Source organism: Micropterus salmoides, unplaced genomic scaffold, assembly GCF_014851395.1.
Source record: "Micropterus salmoides isolate LMB-PRFRI ecotype aquatic unplaced genomic scaffold, ASM1485139v1 Ms_hic_scaffold_23, whole genome shotgun sequence".
Lineage (NCBI taxonomy): Eukaryota > Metazoa > Chordata > Actinopteri > Centrarchiformes > Centrarchidae > Micropterus > Micropterus salmoides.
In genome coordinates, this window is record NW_024041484.1 from 15,762,514 (window position 1) to 15,779,930 (window position 17,417).

Genomic DNA, 17,417 nt, shown 5'->3' on the forward strand with positions numbered 1-17,417 from the left:
TTAGTTTGTATGGATTAATTTTGTGTTCAACAAAACTTTGTTTTATAGACATAGTCTAATTGTTATTTTGCCACACTGCCTAACCTTGAGCGCTCATGATACCTTAATAAATAAAGGTTGATTTTCAGTCTTCCCCTGTCCAAGTGGATCAATAACCCAACACAGTGGTCAGATTTTACTTTTACATCTATACATATTTGACTGAATCATCATGTGTTGTTTGACTAAGTGTTGTTTGTAAATAACCAGCCTGTTAATAGCCAACTGTTTGAGCTAGGCTAGGCTGACATTTACTATGGGACGATGTTTACTGATGCTACTATACTGTATGACTGTATCAGTATCAGTAATAACTGTCACTAGCATTGTTTAGCTTAGCTTTTATATGTCTCAAATCAGATCTGGATTTGTTTGTTTGTTTTGTTTTACAACCTGCTACACAACAGCCTTTATGCATTTTCCTGTTTCTCTTGTTATGTGAAAGCGCGATCCTTTCCCACAACAGGGGGCATGGCCTTGGCACCTAATGACGTGATGCTGATCTGGTTTGGAAAGTTAAATGAGTTCATGGTGTTCAGTCACATTTTAAGACTCAGCCTCTCCTTTGCCTCACATACAGGAGGCATCATCATCCTGCTATGAGTCAACAGCAATTGGAGCACAGGGATATTATGCACATGTTTAACTAGGTCAGCTGAGGACATACTGTAGCTGTCTAGTCAATTCACCATAGAATTATTTCCGTACTGATTAGTGTTAACGTTAAGCAGACTCAAACACACACTCCCTTGCAGATTAAACCAACCATAACCAGCCCTAACTTGCCGCAGCAGAGACATCTTTTGCTTATTGTAGATTTTTAACGAGTCATAAATTATGAAGATTAGAGTTTGAGCTTTCAAAGGCTTATCGACATGCTGTATTAGCACAACAAGGTTATTTAGCTCTTAGGCTTAGGCTGGACTCACATCCCATCCCCCACAACGTTTATCAAAGTTCAAAGGGCCCATACAGCGAGTCACTTCAATAAACCAACTCCAGATAACTGGCTCATCCATAACCAGGGGTTTGAGAGGAATTGGACATGGTCAAGCATCTGCAGTCAGTTTAGTGAGCAGATGCACTTAGTAAGACTTCTTCTCTTCTTCTTTACAGCCGTTTTCACCATTAAGAAAATATTTTCCTTCTGCACAATGCCGTCAAAAACTAAAGTAAAGCAAACAGTAATACAATTGCATTTAAAATAAGACATTTAAATGGTAACTGCTGGAAAATCCTGCGGTATATTCCACAGAGTTGGCAGAAAATAAAATACACTGTGAACAAAAAACGAACTGTGTGCCCTATCTGAAAGAGAACATACTTTGCCCTAAGCCACAGTCAGTGTGCTGCCACCTTTGGTCTTTCAGGCTTTATAAGCACAAGACGGGCCCAAACAGTTGGAACAATATCTTGCTTACTGGACAATTTTGCCTGCCTTTGATGAAGGGTTGATGGCGCAATTTGGAAAGGTAATGCCTGTTTATTGCAAGGGAAGGAAGGAAACGACTGAATAAGTGGGATATATGATGAGTGAAAGAGATAGCGGAGACTTATATCTCTCTTGGCCAGAGTCCAAGAATGAATTACTTTGCCATTGTTAAACAATAACAAACAAGGCAATATTGATTAGGAAAAAGAAAAGAGATTTCTGTTGCTGTTTTTATAGCCAAGTGTCTTCATTTATGACTCCTGTCTTTTGGGGTTAAGGAGCCAAATGAGGATGTGTCTCTTGCTGTGTTATATTTCACTTCCTTTTGGAACACATTTGCTGACCCAAGGTGACACAAGGTGTGACCCATCCAGCATGTAGATTATGACACTAAAGCATCAACACAGAACAGTGTTGAACAGTGGCAGCAGACAACAAGTCAAATGAAAAATATACCTCATGGTGGATGTCATCCACAGAACGACACACAGAAGCGTTTTCTGATCTGACGCCCCCACTATTGACAGAAGGACATGGTCGTTTCAAAAAGAAAACCGTTTTATGATGTAAAAATGCCTCATTTAAGGTTTGGCAAGGTTTAGGTTTAGGTTTTCATGGAAAGATCATGGTTTGGATTAAAATAACCTCTTCGTTCAAATTAGGGGACATTCAAAGTCACGGTTAAATTAAAACTACTCCAGTTAGGGAATAACCGCAGTCATGCTTGGTAGGAAACAGGAAATGAATGGTGGTCTCCTGCGTTAAAGACTAATGTTTTGTTGACTCATCCATCCACCCCAACCAACAACTTTGTCATTCTCACAAGAACGTCACACGACTTCCTGCTTTGCTCCCAGTGGACAAGAAGTCATAATTACTGCGGCTGCTAGAACTTGAACTTTTGGTAATTAGCTAAAACGCCGGATGCTCTAGTTTTTCTTGGGAGGAGTCTCCAGCAGAGAATACAAAGTCATGGTCCACCCTGCGTTGATATTCAGCACCACGTCAGCATGTTTGCTGATGAGCTTAACATTAATGTTTAAGCTGCTGCTGTGAGATAAATTATTTCACAAAGCAGTTCTGATTCTTGCTGCCCTCCACGGATTCCATTTTAGGATCAAGCTTGAAGCATCAAACAGGTTTTGGCCTGTTTTCTGATTACCCACAGCAGCCAGGCACCCACAGCTAGAAGTGTGACACAACACCCGCCGCCCTGCAACTCCAAGGCTGTAGACATTACAAGGACACAGCAGGTAATCAATTATGCCTTCTTTGGTATCCTTTCTGTCAAACTGTGGGAGGACAAATTATAAAATGGCTATTGAGAGCAGATTCTTTTGCCAACTATGGTTTGGACTGGTTTGCAGCCAGACCTTGAAATCAATCATCACGGTTGAGCTAGGAAGGGAAGTTAATTCCAGTCGAAGCACAAGTGGTAAAGCCTGCTGAAGGATTCACAGTTAGCTTCAAATTGATGCTGAGGTTGGTGCCTCAGACCTTGGATTCTACTGCAGTAACGACAATTTTTCAGATTCAGTCCCCAAATACTCAAGAGTCCAGATCTTTTCTGACAAAGCTCTACTTGGCTGTTAGTGTGGCTGTTGGTAGAAAGAAAATAAAATACAAACCAACAACAACTGGAAATTGCTTTTTATTTAGATGGACATCTGGGCTCAGAGGCTTTATTACCAATCTGTAAAGGTCCCTTCCCCTGCTCTCCTACTGTGTTTCTATCCTCTCCTCTTTTCTTTTACCCTGTCTGCCCTCCTATATCAGAGCCACTGCTTCTGTTGTGCCCTCAAGCACAGTCACAAATTGACATGCCGAATTCTCAACTGGGACATTAAACCCTGGGGATCAAGCATACAGAGAAAGCTCTTTTATATCCTCTCCCTTTGGAAATTGTTTATGTTCATCACATGGTGCACTAGGTGGATTTCCACACAAAGGACCAATGCCCCTCATCCCAAATCCGCCACAAGGCTGCAAAGAAAATAAACCTTTCCTCCTGAGACCAAAAGGCAGATGAGGACAACTGGGGTTTCAGATTTTAACTATACACAGAAGAAGCTCGAATGAAAAGCACTACTTCAATGCACTTATTCCTTGCTTGTTCTACTCCTTACGATGCAGCAACAAAGACGAAAAGCCAAACACAGTGGCCTAATGATCACCTGCAAATTGAGAAGAGATTACCAATTTATGACAGTATAATTTTATGACTATCATCACGCTCATCCTCACTGCCACTCACCTGCCTGCCACTTTACTGTACTGCTGTCTGCACTAAATTATTTATATGCTTTTGAGGGTGATGATTTATCCAAGTGGTGGAGGACAGCTGGGACACACAGGAAAACAACGGGCTCTTAATTGTAAAAATGTGTCAGTTTGATGCCTCAGTTTGGTGCTGGATAATGGATGGAGGAATGCACTGGGATAAAAAAATGCTCCAATGATGGCTCTCCTCTCTTAAAAGTAAAGTTATGTATGATCAAACCTACTGGCCAACAGACGTAGAGATAGTACAGTAGACTAGCATTCGTTTTACACACTTGAACGTTGACTTATACACTGAAAGGTACGACTAGGACACATTAATCCTATATGTTCATTCTCTTAAACCTACACACAGACACAGACACACACACACACACACGTCTCCTTGTCTTTTCAGGTCAGCTCAGTAGAGAGCACTCTGCGATAATGAGCTGCTCCACTTTCATGACAGATGGAAAATGTGCACCACGCCGCGCTCTGCTCCTCCCTTCCCTTCTCCACTCCACTTTGCAAGGCTTGCCTGACCATCTACCCATCGGCCCAGTCGCTGCCTCGGCACGGCGTCGTATCAGATGATTGGGACAAGCCAACTAAAGGAGGAGTTGCTGGGAGTTGAGGCAGTGGAAAAAACGCCTCACTCTCCTCATCAATATTGCAGCCTTACCTGGTGAAAGGTAACAACGGCCAACATATTCCATCATGTCACTGGAAGAGAAGATCGGGTGCCTTAGCTTGACATGCCAACATTGTTGCTTGTACTAATGATGACGCAAAGCTCACTTCATTATTCATCGCTTCTTTAATGGGGGGGAAAGTCTGAACGGCATGGAAAGCAGAGGATGTTCAAGAGGAGTCCAATTATCAACAAGTAGATCATGTTTGTTCGAAACGTGAACACGAGCTCCTCCTGGTGCAACAGGCTGGCTCAGAATGGCCAGATCTTCAGCTGTTGTACCCAAAGTGGTATGAATGCCTTTGTGATAAAGGCACAAATATTAGGAGACACAAACATATAGTATTTGAGTAAAAGAATCAATATATGTACAGTATTTCTTAACTGATCAAAGTAATACATTTAACGGAATTAAGACTTAAGAGGAAAGAAAAGTATGTTTCACAATGTTACATGTTCAAGCCTCTTTGAGGCCTTATTGCATAAGACCCCAGAGATAAAAACACAAATGCATGCATATTGAAAATTCTGCAGTGTTTGGTGTCATTGCCTTTACCTCTCTTTACCTCTGGATACAATGCACAGAATGCAAAAAAAAGCAGGAGGATAGGTAACAAATCAAATGGCCCAATGATTGTTACATTAACTTGCTATAGTAAATTTTGTAGAACTTCCTTTACTATAGCTCTTGCTCTTAACACACAAACAAAACCAGTAAGCTATAAAGTTTATCAACATTTTTTGGAGCATCCATTAATTTCTTCTGTTAGGGTAATACTGTAATAATAATTTCCCTTCAGATTTTAAATATTTTATTTTTAATTAAATTAATAATTTTAATATGATTTATTTTATCTGAAATAAAAGTTTGCTTATAGCTGATAGCTGTTAAACAGATAACCCCACACATGTAATTACTTTTAATTAGTCATACCATTTTTTCTCCCTAAGCCCCACGTGCACTAATTCTGCGGCCTTATCAAACAATGAAAGTAACATGATCGCAGTGGGCTTCAAACAGACACAATCTCTATTTTCTCATGAAGTTGCTCCTCTGAGCTCTGGTAACTGCCGCTTATCTCATTGGTCAGTGGAAGAGTGTTGTCATCACTGCAGACCATGCGCATGTGAGCATGTGTCTCTGTGCGTGTGTGTAACACGGTCTGGCTGAGGTCAGGGGTGGTGCACATTTAATCTGCTCTGTGTTTCCAGGCCACTCCAAGGACTTTGACACATCGCTTCTGTATCTATTATTCACAAGTGGTCAGAGACTTTCAAATGTCCGCGCGTCTGTGTATGAGCGTGCATTTGCGTGTACAATGTGGCTCAAAATTCCTCCCAATTTTATTTGTAGCTATAATATGAACCCTGTTGCATAATCACACCATTTCGACCACATACAAACTTACACTCACACACAGGCACACTGTGCTCCCACTCCAGTTGCACAACCCCAGAATTTTAGGGATAGAATGGCCTGGTTTCATAAGCAGTCTGCTGCCTACTGGCAGCTGTGCTTTCAGATGAGGTCATTACTTGGGGCGGGCCACAAGCACAGACAGGGCATAATGTTGGACACATCAGTGAAAACCCACTGAGTGTGAAGAAGAATGGCAGCCAGCAGACCACAGAGCTCTGGTCATCCTGTCTGGGGAGGTTGTTTGTGTTTTGAGTTGTGTTACCTCGCTGGTGGTGCAGCGATGCAATTAAGTACACAGGGAACAGAAGAGTTGAATGATGCTTGTGTGTCAGTGTGTGCGTGCAGCCTGGTATTACTATCAGCTCAGTGCCAGGGTGGGGTGAATGGCCTCAGTGCTATCTCTGGAACACAGCATGTTTACCCTAATGAACATAACTCCAAGTCCAGCCAATTGCAAAGAATGCTTTTGCTATGGACATTGCTCCAAAGCTGAAAAATCCCAGGGGAAATAAATATACATGAGAATAATGCTGGTGCTCCTCATTCTACTAGAGTGAAGTATTTCTGTGGATGCTTACATGCCTTCTTACCCAAACAATAATAACCAGACAGTGATGGCTCTTTTCAATTCTCTGATCCCTATTGTTGAACTTGTAGAGAAATAATTTTGTGCCTTTCTGAGATCTTCTTTGTGTTTGGTGATCATGTAGAACTGCAAAGTGCTGCCCTGTCAGCGGAACCACTTATTTTCACATCTGTACCAGGAAATGGTTTCAGTTCTTTCCATGAAAGTAAAGACTTAATTTAATGTCAATATTCAACATGTCCCCGAAGAAGACTTCTGCTAATACTGCAGGGGAGTAGAGCACTCAAATCGTTTCATCCAGTAGCTAAAGCTTCTTAAAATCCCTCCAAACATGAATTTCTGACCAATAGGAAAATAGTTAATATGACGGGAGTAAAACGGTACTCCGTCCAATAGTCAAGCACCTCAGATGTTTACCCAAATCTCTGAAATCCCTCCGTGAATGTTTATTCAGCCAATGCGAGGGCAGCTGCCGCAGTGCACAGCGACGAATGTCTGCCTGCGGGTCCATGGTGATGTTGTGCTGCATAAGGCTGTGCCATGGCATGTGTGTGACGATTACATCATGGCTAGCGGTCTGCACCACACACAATGATGTGACCTCCTGTCAACATCTCAGGAGCACTGTCGTGCTGATCTGATGAGGACTTTTGCTGTGAGACGATTTCCTGCTGGCATCCAGCTGTGTATGTCTTAATCCCTCCATGCACACTATTGTTTAGTGGAGGAAGTGACTACGGAGTGTGATGGATATGTCAAGTGTGCACATGCTTGTCTGCTTTTTTACTCAAGTGTTAATGTGTGTCTTTAGATATGAGCGTGTTTATCTTTCCTCTTATTGTGGAATGTTTTCTATGTCCCATCTTTAACCTCCAGCCCCCCCCCCACCCCGCCTTCCACTCTGCACCCCACCAAAGCCGGTTTGAGCTCTTTTGCTCTGACATCACCATAGTCATCATCAGTGAGCATGGGATAGACCATTAGGTGAGTAACAAGGGGGGAGATTGCACCCAAATCAGAGCCTTTTAGAGTGGCCTTGACACAAGAGAGAAGAGAGAGATGGAGAAAACCCACCACAGGATGAAAAATGGCAGTTCACAGCTTGGGGATCTTTGTTTCAAACTTCTTGTATAAACAGCTGACTCTTTAACAAATAGAAAGTATACCAACATCCCTTGGGTGCAGAACGAATGCTCTTAAAATCTCTGCATCAGCAGAATAAAACTGTCATCCTCCCTCTGGCTCACTCTCCATCTTTTTGTTCTGAGGTCATGACCTGTGGATCTGTGCTGACATGTGTTAGAGTCAGAGTCACAGAACAAGAGATAAAAAGAAAGAGACAGGGGGAGTCTGAAGTATGTTAGTGTATTTGTATGTGTTAGAGTGTGTGTTGATGTGTTGATCGAGCTCTCAGCTTTGAGTCCATGACACCTTGGCACAGGGGCCAAAGATTGATGGCGGAAGTTTCCACCTGCTCTGAAAACCCATCCTTTGTTAGGCTGCTTATATGAGGTGTCACAGTGACGTCCTGGACAGCTGTTTGAAGTTCACTGAAACTGATATAACACAGGCATATCTTGACTCCATTCATAGGGTAACAATTTCACCAATGGCTTCCCAAGGTTTTTTAAGCCAACTGTGATATTTTAAGAACAAAATATAGATCAGACTGATGCGTAAATATTATTAGCAGCACTTGTTTTAACTGAAATGTAGCTAAAACTGTGTCTAAAAGGTTAGTGTAGAGATAGTAAGCCTGTCAGCAGAGCAGCAACTTCAGTCCTCCGCCTGTATCTACACAGGATGTGTTCTGGCACAATATTGCGTGCAGTTCACTCGCATTTTGGCAGAGCTTAGAGCCCAATACACAATTAGAGAAAAGAAAATAAGCCCTGGGGTTTGACTCCCTGACTGGGACCATTGTTGGATGTCATCCCCCTCTATCTCTCTCTCACGTGTCCTGTCTGCATACTCACTGCAATTAATCTAATAAAGGCAAAGAAATGGCCCCAAAACATCTTTAAAAAAGGGAAGAGGGAAATGCCAACCACAAGTTCTTTGAAAGATAGATGTTAAATAGTAATATTAAAAAGCTTAAAAAAGCAGCATTACCTCTTGACTTAAAGGACTGATTGTCCAAATTTACTAAAAGCTATAGACACATAGACATATGAAAAAGTAAACAAACAATTTTTAAATCCCAGGATAATCAGACCATAATCAAATCTTGAATGATAAATTGACATTGTGAAATTCAAAATACTGAAATTTACTGAAAGTTTAAATGTAAATGCTCAAATTAAAAGATCAAATACAAAAGTTTGTATGGAAAAGGAAAATAATTCATATGTACACTTTCTTAATTTGTATTGTTTCACTTTTGCTTTTTTTCATTTCCTTCTTCCCTTTTGCATTTGTCCTTTTCCATTTTGTATTTGACATTTTAAATTTGGCTTTTCAAGCTGTATATAAATGAGTACTAAAACATAATAATATGTTTTATAGAAAATATAATGAGATATTTGCCATTTTCTTCTTTAATTCTACTTCTGGGTAAAATTATCCTGCATAAAAAACAGGTATGTTGTGAATCTACCAAAGTACCATAAAATGCTTTACTGTGTTTGTCAGCTGCTGAATGGTAAACCCTACTTGTCTGACACCTTATTAGGATAACACAAATTGTTACAAAATATCACTTGAACATCTAGTAACATAGTGCGTTCATGACGTCAAATAAGCATCATAAACGCAGGTGTCCATGAATGTTCATGTACACAACAGCTGCCAAAGACAGACCAGCGACAAGATAGCGGACACAAGAGGCTTAAGTTTCCACTGGAGAGGCACGTTCTCACACCAACGGTCGAGCATATCACTAATGTCTTCACGTGTGTATTCTGGAAAGCCACAACACGTGGAAACTATTTAACTTAGAAGGAACTAAAAGCCTTAAATGAAAGCGAAACATAAACTTCCGCAAACACACACACACACACACACACACAGACAAATATTATGCACAAAGACTTTGATACACAATTTCATTTTTCACCCCTGAAGTCCTGTGGCTGACAGAACCTTTACCACCATAGCCTAAATATTAACACCTGCTTTATCAAAGGAAATGGAAACACACACTCACAAGCTAAACCAAGTAGACACAGGCAGCATTTTCAACTGGCTGAAATCCCCCAGCTCCAGTTGTTAGGGACACTTGTTGAAGGACTTTCCAGGTTGCAGTGTGTATCCAACACTGGCTGACACAAAGTTGCATTAACAGATCACGTGGATGGATGATTCACATTCCAGCTAGGACACCCTTGGCATGATATCACTACAGCTGGGAAGCCCCATTCTGGAAGCCCCTTAATGTCCCAAGAAACTTCCCCCAACAGCTTGACTTTAGCCCCCATTCCTGTGTGCTAAGCTGGCACTGGCTATGGTCGGGCAGTTAAAAATAACCTGCCAAGACGCCACACTGGTCCTGATGACATATGTCTCCATGGGAACACGAGATGACAGGTTGTTGGAGGTCAGAGGTTGGATCTTAAGAGAATCATGTGACCTCAGGGACGTGTACGGGTGCAGGAACTGGAGGGGCAGAGAAGAGAGGGCCACTCCGTCAGAAAGGCAGCTGCAGCAACGACGAGGAAAATCCCCTCGGTGAGCGAGAGAGAGAGAGAGAGAGAGAGAGAGAGAGAGAGAGAGAGAGAGAGAGAAGGCATGCCTTCTCTCTTTCCATCTCTGCCCTCCACTACCACTCACTCGGAAATATAAACATGCCCTTTGCAATTGAGCTAAAGTCATTATGTCATTAAGCTAGCAGGGGTTTTCAGCTGGACATTTTCAGTTATGTACAATCCAAAATAGAGGCCATTCTCTCCTTCCCTCACTGGACACACTTTTTTGTGCTTGGAAATGTATGAGATCCCCTTGTGTAGGGGTAATGTATGAAAGCCCCACAATCACTTTGTCATATCCATTTAGCGATAGAGAGCTGAAGTATCACTTCCAAGCTAGCCCCTGTTTCCACTAGCTTTTTTAACAAAAGACTGTCCAAAATGTGTCCCTGGAGTTGATTTTTATTGACTGTCTGCATGTAAAACAAATTGTAGTAAGTTTGGTTTCAAGAAATAATGCTCTTTCATGTGTTAGACACTGTTGGTGAGCTCTTGATTGATTGATCCTTGACATTAACTCTTGTATCTTTCAATCATTTTTAGCCATGCTAGCAGCTTCTAGCGCCTTCATCAGGTGAAGATTTTACTTTGTCTAATAATTTGGGTTTCAACCAAACACCTGCAGAACTAATTACAATCCCATCTGTTTAGTGCTAATAAGCCAACGTTAGCATGCAAACACGATAAACTAAGGGAGTGAACACAGTACATTTTATTAAGGCTTACAGGTATGTATTATTAAGAACATGGCCGCTTTAAGTGACAGGTGGGTGCCCTCTCAGGTGGCTAGCCGCAACTTCATTTGGCCTGCCTCAGCTCCACTGACGCACCACCTATTTGCCCATTTTTGGATTAGCTGGGAGTTAGGCAAGACAAGTATATGGCGACGGCCAGAGCTGCTCACATTGAGCTTCACTATTGCTCTTCAGAAAACTATGGGTGACATCACAGAAACTACATCCATGCTTTATACATTCTATGGTTTGGACCAGCTCGCTACTTTACTGTTCTGGTGCTTGTGGGAAACAGTGTTTGATATGGGACGCTAAACATGAATAAATATAAAATCAAAACATTAACAAAACAACAAAGTTAAAAAGTTTTTTTTTTAGAAATGTATCATCCCCTGTCTGGACTAAATTACATGACATACTGTAGACACTGCTGTGTTAAAGGTGAAACCCTCTTAGAAGAGGTGAAACCCCCCTAGGCTCCGCTGTGATGTAAGAAAGCAAGAGGAAAGGGGAGCAAGGTGAGGAGGGCGGGGAATTATAGTAGGCTTATATGAAAGTTTATTTGGAAGGGTGAGCTGAGGGGAAACACCAGGCTACAAATGGCAGTCATGTTTCAGAGCTGCCCGCCCCCCTCACCGCTTACACACTCCCACATACCTTCATCCCCAGACCAAAGGGTATTTTGAGCTTGTGTGTGTGACCCCACCGCAGTTGTAAAAAGAAAAGAGACACATGTCTGAGTTGTGTAACGCTTTCACCTTTTGGGTGCAGCCAAAAGCCCAGACTCTTTATTCACACGGTTTCAGCCAGATACACACACAGACGTATTCCATTATTCACTACAGGGATGTTGATAAATACATCTGACAGTATGGTAAACAAACCAAACTGTCAAACTATCAGTTATAGTACTTGGTTGACTCGGCTGTTGACTGCTTCCATATTTCTCCCCGCTTTACTTTCTGTGACGCCAAAATAGACTGATTTCCCGGATTTCTGGAAGTATGTCAGTGTGCGGTTATTTGTGGTGGGATTGTGTCTGCTCCTTTTTTTTACTGTGTGTACCAAGAGTCAGAAAAGAAAGGAAGAAAGAAAGAGAAAAAGATACAGTGCTGTCATCAGCACCCAATTTGAATGACTTTCTCTGGGCCCTCAAAAGAGACCCTGCAGCAGTCACACATGTACACAAATATAGCAACAAGCAGGCAGACGTGGGGTGGATAACATGCCAGTGTGGTGGTATATGGAGAAGCTAAAATTTGTCATCACGGGTGCTTATAAAATAAAATAATCCATGTAAAATGAATATTAATGCGATGTGAAATTGTGTTTGGTAATAAGATTAATGACAATCCAGCAAGTTGCTGGATTGTTTATGTAGTAAGGATTTCTATTGGCATACTGAGTGAATGAGAAACCTGTCATCTATTGTATAGCTTATTTGAAATTAGTTCTATCTCAAGAAAATCCTAAGTGAAACTTAAAACTTAACATAAAATATAGTAAATGTTGCAGATTTTTTTTTTACGTGGTGAAATACTGCAAAAACTTGACACAATAAGTTAACAATCAGATGATAAATCTTGCAGCAAAAAGCGTGATTTTTGAGTGCGGTGATTTTGTACACCTATTTTCCCAAAATGCAATGCACAAAGACTATGGAGGCCCTGCAAGAAAATAAAGAATAATACATTGCAGGTGGTGGTGACAAAGCTACAAAACCCTCTTGGAATACAAAGACTACAATAGAATAAAACATAATAAAAGATAAAGATTTTAATTACCATCTGAGAGCACACGCATAGAATAATTTCCTCTTAGCTTAAAAGGATAAAATATGATGATTTCTACAAGGATTGGGGAATATAAAATACTTTATGTAATTAGAAGGTACAGTAATGTGAAATAGCGACACATCTCCTGCATTTCTCATTGAACTACCCTTTTGCCCAAACACAACTTGTGCTATGTGCCACTGTGAACATACTTCTGTCCTGAGATTCAACCTTCTAGAAATGTGGAGAAACATAAGAAATAGGGCAGAAACTTTTTAGTCACTTTTTTCTCAAACACAAATGTATGGTGCTACCACTAGTGGTGTATTCTGTACTCCTAAACTCTTAATAACCACTATTCTGCATTTTCAAAGTCAGGCAGGAGGCTGAGTGCAAAATGACTCCTCAGTAAAAACTGACAAATGTTTAGCTGGCAAGAATTCTCATATTAATACTTCAAAGGAGATGGCTGTGAATAGAGTGAAGAGATCTTTGAGGGAGTGAGTGGCCAGAGGTGTAAATGACTGGGGAGGTCATAGGTCCTTTAACACTCTAGATCAGTTTCTACATGCGACCATACACACACACTTTTGCCTTGACAGTATTATGTGCACTAAAATACATTTCTCTGCTACGCCGCTGAAAAGGACCTTGACAAATACAGTCTCCATGCAAATGCTAATCTGTGACGCTTTAAATATCTGCACATTAGATCACAGAAAAAACATAGCGAATTAATATTCAGAATGCACACACTCACAAAAATGCCTTATAGTTATTCATGTGGTTACGGAGGAACCTAGGCTGGGTTCTTTTCACATATAATCTAAATGGAATGAATTAGGGCTTAGTCTGGATATATAGAAGAGGAGATTCCCCATATGGCAATTTTGCCATCCAATTTACAGGATAGAATAGCTGAAGTGAAAGCTGGGTAGATGATGTCTTGCTGGTGTTAGAGCCCCAAGTAATTATCCCCTGCGCTGTGAGGTATGATTGCATAGAACTGCAGAATAAGAAATGTGCACAGGATGCTGTAGACAGAGCGCTAGATTTTGATGCAGTAAGGTTGAAAGTGTGTCTTTGTTGGTGTACCAAGGTGCGTTTGTTTAATGAGTTGTGCTTACCAAACTTAATGGCTCGTGTTAAGCAAAATTAATAGAGTGTGTGCATGCCTACAAAGGAGGGGTTTACATCTATCCACCTCCCTTATCCTAATTCCTTACTCCCCAAATGCCCGAGTCCTCGGCCACCACTCAAGCAGGTCAAGGCTGCTAAATAAAGCACCACAAGAACTTCTTCTTTAAGTCTCCTTGCTAAAAACGGGGGATATATACTCAGCAGGCAGGAATTCCAGGAACTCACACAGGAGATAAACCTGTTCCTAACCTTTGACCTTCGCACTCCTTTCCCTCTTCGCTGACCTAAAAGCGGTCAGTTGGCATACAACAAAACCACAATCTAGCAGTCAGTTTATTATTTTGTAAGTTGGGGGCAGAATTTTCTATTAAGTGCAGCACATGACCCATATCCCAGTTGCATATTAGTCATCATTTCACAGGATACTGCGCATATAAGAAAGCACAGGCGACAAAAAGACAAAGCTTAGACACTGTCTGCTCACATGGATTCAGTAAATCACTGTTTCTGGGAATCAGCATAGACAGTGACCTTTTGAAGTGTTCCACAAGCTCTAAATGAAAAAAAAAGTCAATATATTAAAGTAGGTACTAGAGTGTTTAGAAGTTGACGAATGACATGTCATTGTGGCAGGGTTTTTTATTTATTTTGGTCTATCACTCACTGTGGCGAAGAACATTTTAGTCTTGCCACTGTTACAGCATTTTAGCCATCGAATGTACAGCATGTACAGTATCTCAGAACTATTGGATAAATGAGTCTTAATGACTTAAATGATAGGTTCAAAACATAAAACAGTAGTCAGGTGTTCCTGTGTACACTGAATTTGTTTTTGCATGCTATAATCGCTCCTCCCGTTCATCTCAGCCCTCTTAACAAGCTTCTAATGAAAGTGACAGGGTTCAAGATCCACAGTCCTTGTTCTGTGTAAAGATGTATTCAAAAGTTTATCTACACTTACTATGAGGCGTCAGCAGTCGGATTCAGACAAATTAACTGGGTATCATCCAAAGTTAGTCTTTTTAGTGCAGAATTCCCTTTTTGTGTTTCCCCAAACACTGTAACTTTGGAAGATATTTGCTTGATTTAGCTTAATCAGACTGCCAAAGTGTCATATTAGCCTCAAAATACACACACTTGCATTAGGAAGGGCTCTCTTAATGTCCAGTATGAACAGGAGGAATGAAGAAGAAACCCATGTTTTAATGTTAATCTGACTATTTTTTTAAAGACAGATATGAAAAATCATGAAACCTATCCTTTAAGTGATCATCTAACACTACCAGCAATTCAAAATATTTATTTGTCCAGTGTTTAGGTGTATGACGTAATACCTGCAAAACTAATGACATTCCCATCAGCCTGAGCTGCGCTTTGTTTCAGAGCAAATTAGCAAATGTTAGAATGCTAACTAACACGCTAAAATAAAGATGCATGTTAGCATTGTGGGCATGTTAGTATCGTTACTGTGCTTAATCTTGTCTCCCAAAGTTACCATCAGTGTCTCAAATGTCTCACTCTCTCAACTCTTATGCCTGGCAGTAGGATAGATGTCAATACTTCACCAAGCACAAATCAAACTCTTCATTTTAACACAGAAGAGTATTCCTAGCAGAGAAATGACGCTTACTTATGTATTTAACTCTGATGAAAATTAATAAAATATTCTCAAAATTGGCCAATTCCATTTGAACTCATCATGTCCTTGTGAATGAGGTCAGCAAGTATGACACAGATTAAGCCTCATCTCAAACTACATTTATTCATGAATGGATCAACCATTGCGTAGTTCTACCTCTGTACCTGAGCTACCTGAATATGGTGGCTATCTTTGCAGAGTCATTAGTTTTCAAGTAGAACAATGCTTTGATATTCAAAATCATCTTGGATATAAATGAGCCTATTTTCAATAATTTTATACTTAAGAGGGAAAAGTCAGCAGAATTATTAAAGCTACTTTTGAAGTATTTTTGGAACCATGCTGTTAAGCAAAAAAACAAAACAACTTTACCTCAAGAGAGAAGTAAGTACAGAGTATAAAAAAGAAACCATGAATAAGGAATGGAAATTGATTAAGATGCTCTAAATGCCAAAATTCTTTATAATGAAGTAGTTTACATATATCATAAAATAGTACAATCAAACATACTGTATACATCAAAATAACATTAAACAAAAAAAAAGTAGTTTAACAAGAAGCTCAGACAAGTATGTATTTGATGTGAATAGCCACATGTGTCTTCTCTTCTGCCAAATCAACACTCTAATTTAACAAAAACACTAGTAAATGTAACATATTAACAGTTATTTTGAGTCATTATGATTGGTGACACTACACACCCCCTCCATACTGAGATGAGCTGCTCCCTTCAGGATGACAATACAGAGTCCCTCTGGTAAAACCTCTGGCAAACAAAAAGATCTATAAGCGATCTTTTGTACCTAGTGCAATAAAAGTAATTAAACTCTCTCGACAGAAAGTATATTGCACGCTGTGTGTATGTGGTATTAACTGCAGTGATGTGATGTGCGGATGTTTTTATATGTCTCTATGTGTTTATATAGGCTAGTGATGTTTTTATAGATCTGGTGAGACTAAAGATGATTTTCTGGCCATAATGTTGTATTCTATTCTATTCTATTTAAAGTGGTCATATTATGCACATTTTCAGGTTAATCATTTTATTTAAGAGATTGTACTAACATAGGTTTACATGGTTTGAAGCTTCACGGTGTGAAGCATCTCACATCTATTTGATCTTCAAACCAGCTTCACAACCTACACTGAAGCAAGAGTTTCAGAGTGGTAAATTATTAATCTGTAGCAAATTTATCATACGTAACATTTTAACTGTGCACTGTCTGTACATGGAAGCAACAACTTTACGTCCATAGGCTGCCTGGAGGGTATCTAACGTTTAATAGGGAGGGTGGGGGTGAGGGGAGGCAGCGGGCGGACATCTTGTCACCGTGTGTGCTGCACCTCAGTGTATTTCTCCAACAGTGTTTTTGAGGGCGTGCCTGACTAGCGCTAGGCGAGCATTACGATGTGTGTTACATAGTGACGCAGCTCCGGAAGTAAATACTGGACTACAATTATGCTGTTTTCAGGCAGTTGAGGAGCAGGACCTTTAGGGTGGACGTTGGGCTTTTTCACTTATTATACCAGGGATAAAGTTCACTAGTATATCAGGGAATTGTAGAAAATGTGGAATTATATTAATTGATCGTAATACTGCAAATATATAAATATCGCAATACTTTCATGAGTGGGCCAATGGCTCGATCACCATTGTGTTACCTCATTGGAATGGGTTGACACTAAACAGACTTATTTAAATAAAAATCTTCGAGATTGTTAATTTAAGTTTCAATTAGTTGCAGAGGTGGGACCAAATCATCGTTTTACAAGTCACAAGTAAAGTCCCAAGTCCAGACCAATCATGACAGGCAGGTCCGAGTCAAGTCTCAAGTCAAGACCAACAAGTCCCAAGTCAAGTCCAAATCCTAAACTTTGAGTTTCGAGTCCTAAACTAGTCATAATGCGCTCGTAACGTAACGTTTTTTCAAGTTAAAAATAAAATATTTATTGAATTAGCCTGTACAGAAAACAACAACAAATGTTCTATAATTTCATGAATTAAATTAAATGTTA

The 17,417-nt window shown here is 40.3% G+C and overlaps 1 long non-coding RNA gene across 1 annotated transcript in view; it reads left to right on the forward strand.

Moving 5' to 3' along the window:
• Positions 1-1,392: 1,392 nt before the first annotated feature.
• The window catches only part of LOC119917898, a 32,520-nt gene continuing 16,495 nt past the window's right edge, over positions 1,393-17,417 (forward strand). Inside the window, exons 1-2 of the long non-coding RNA XR_005447362.1 lie at positions 1,393-1,511; positions 2,587-2,724. This is a non-coding gene — a long non-coding RNA (uncharacterized LOC119917898). The remainder of the gene's footprint in view (positions 1,512-2,586; positions 2,725-17,417) is intronic.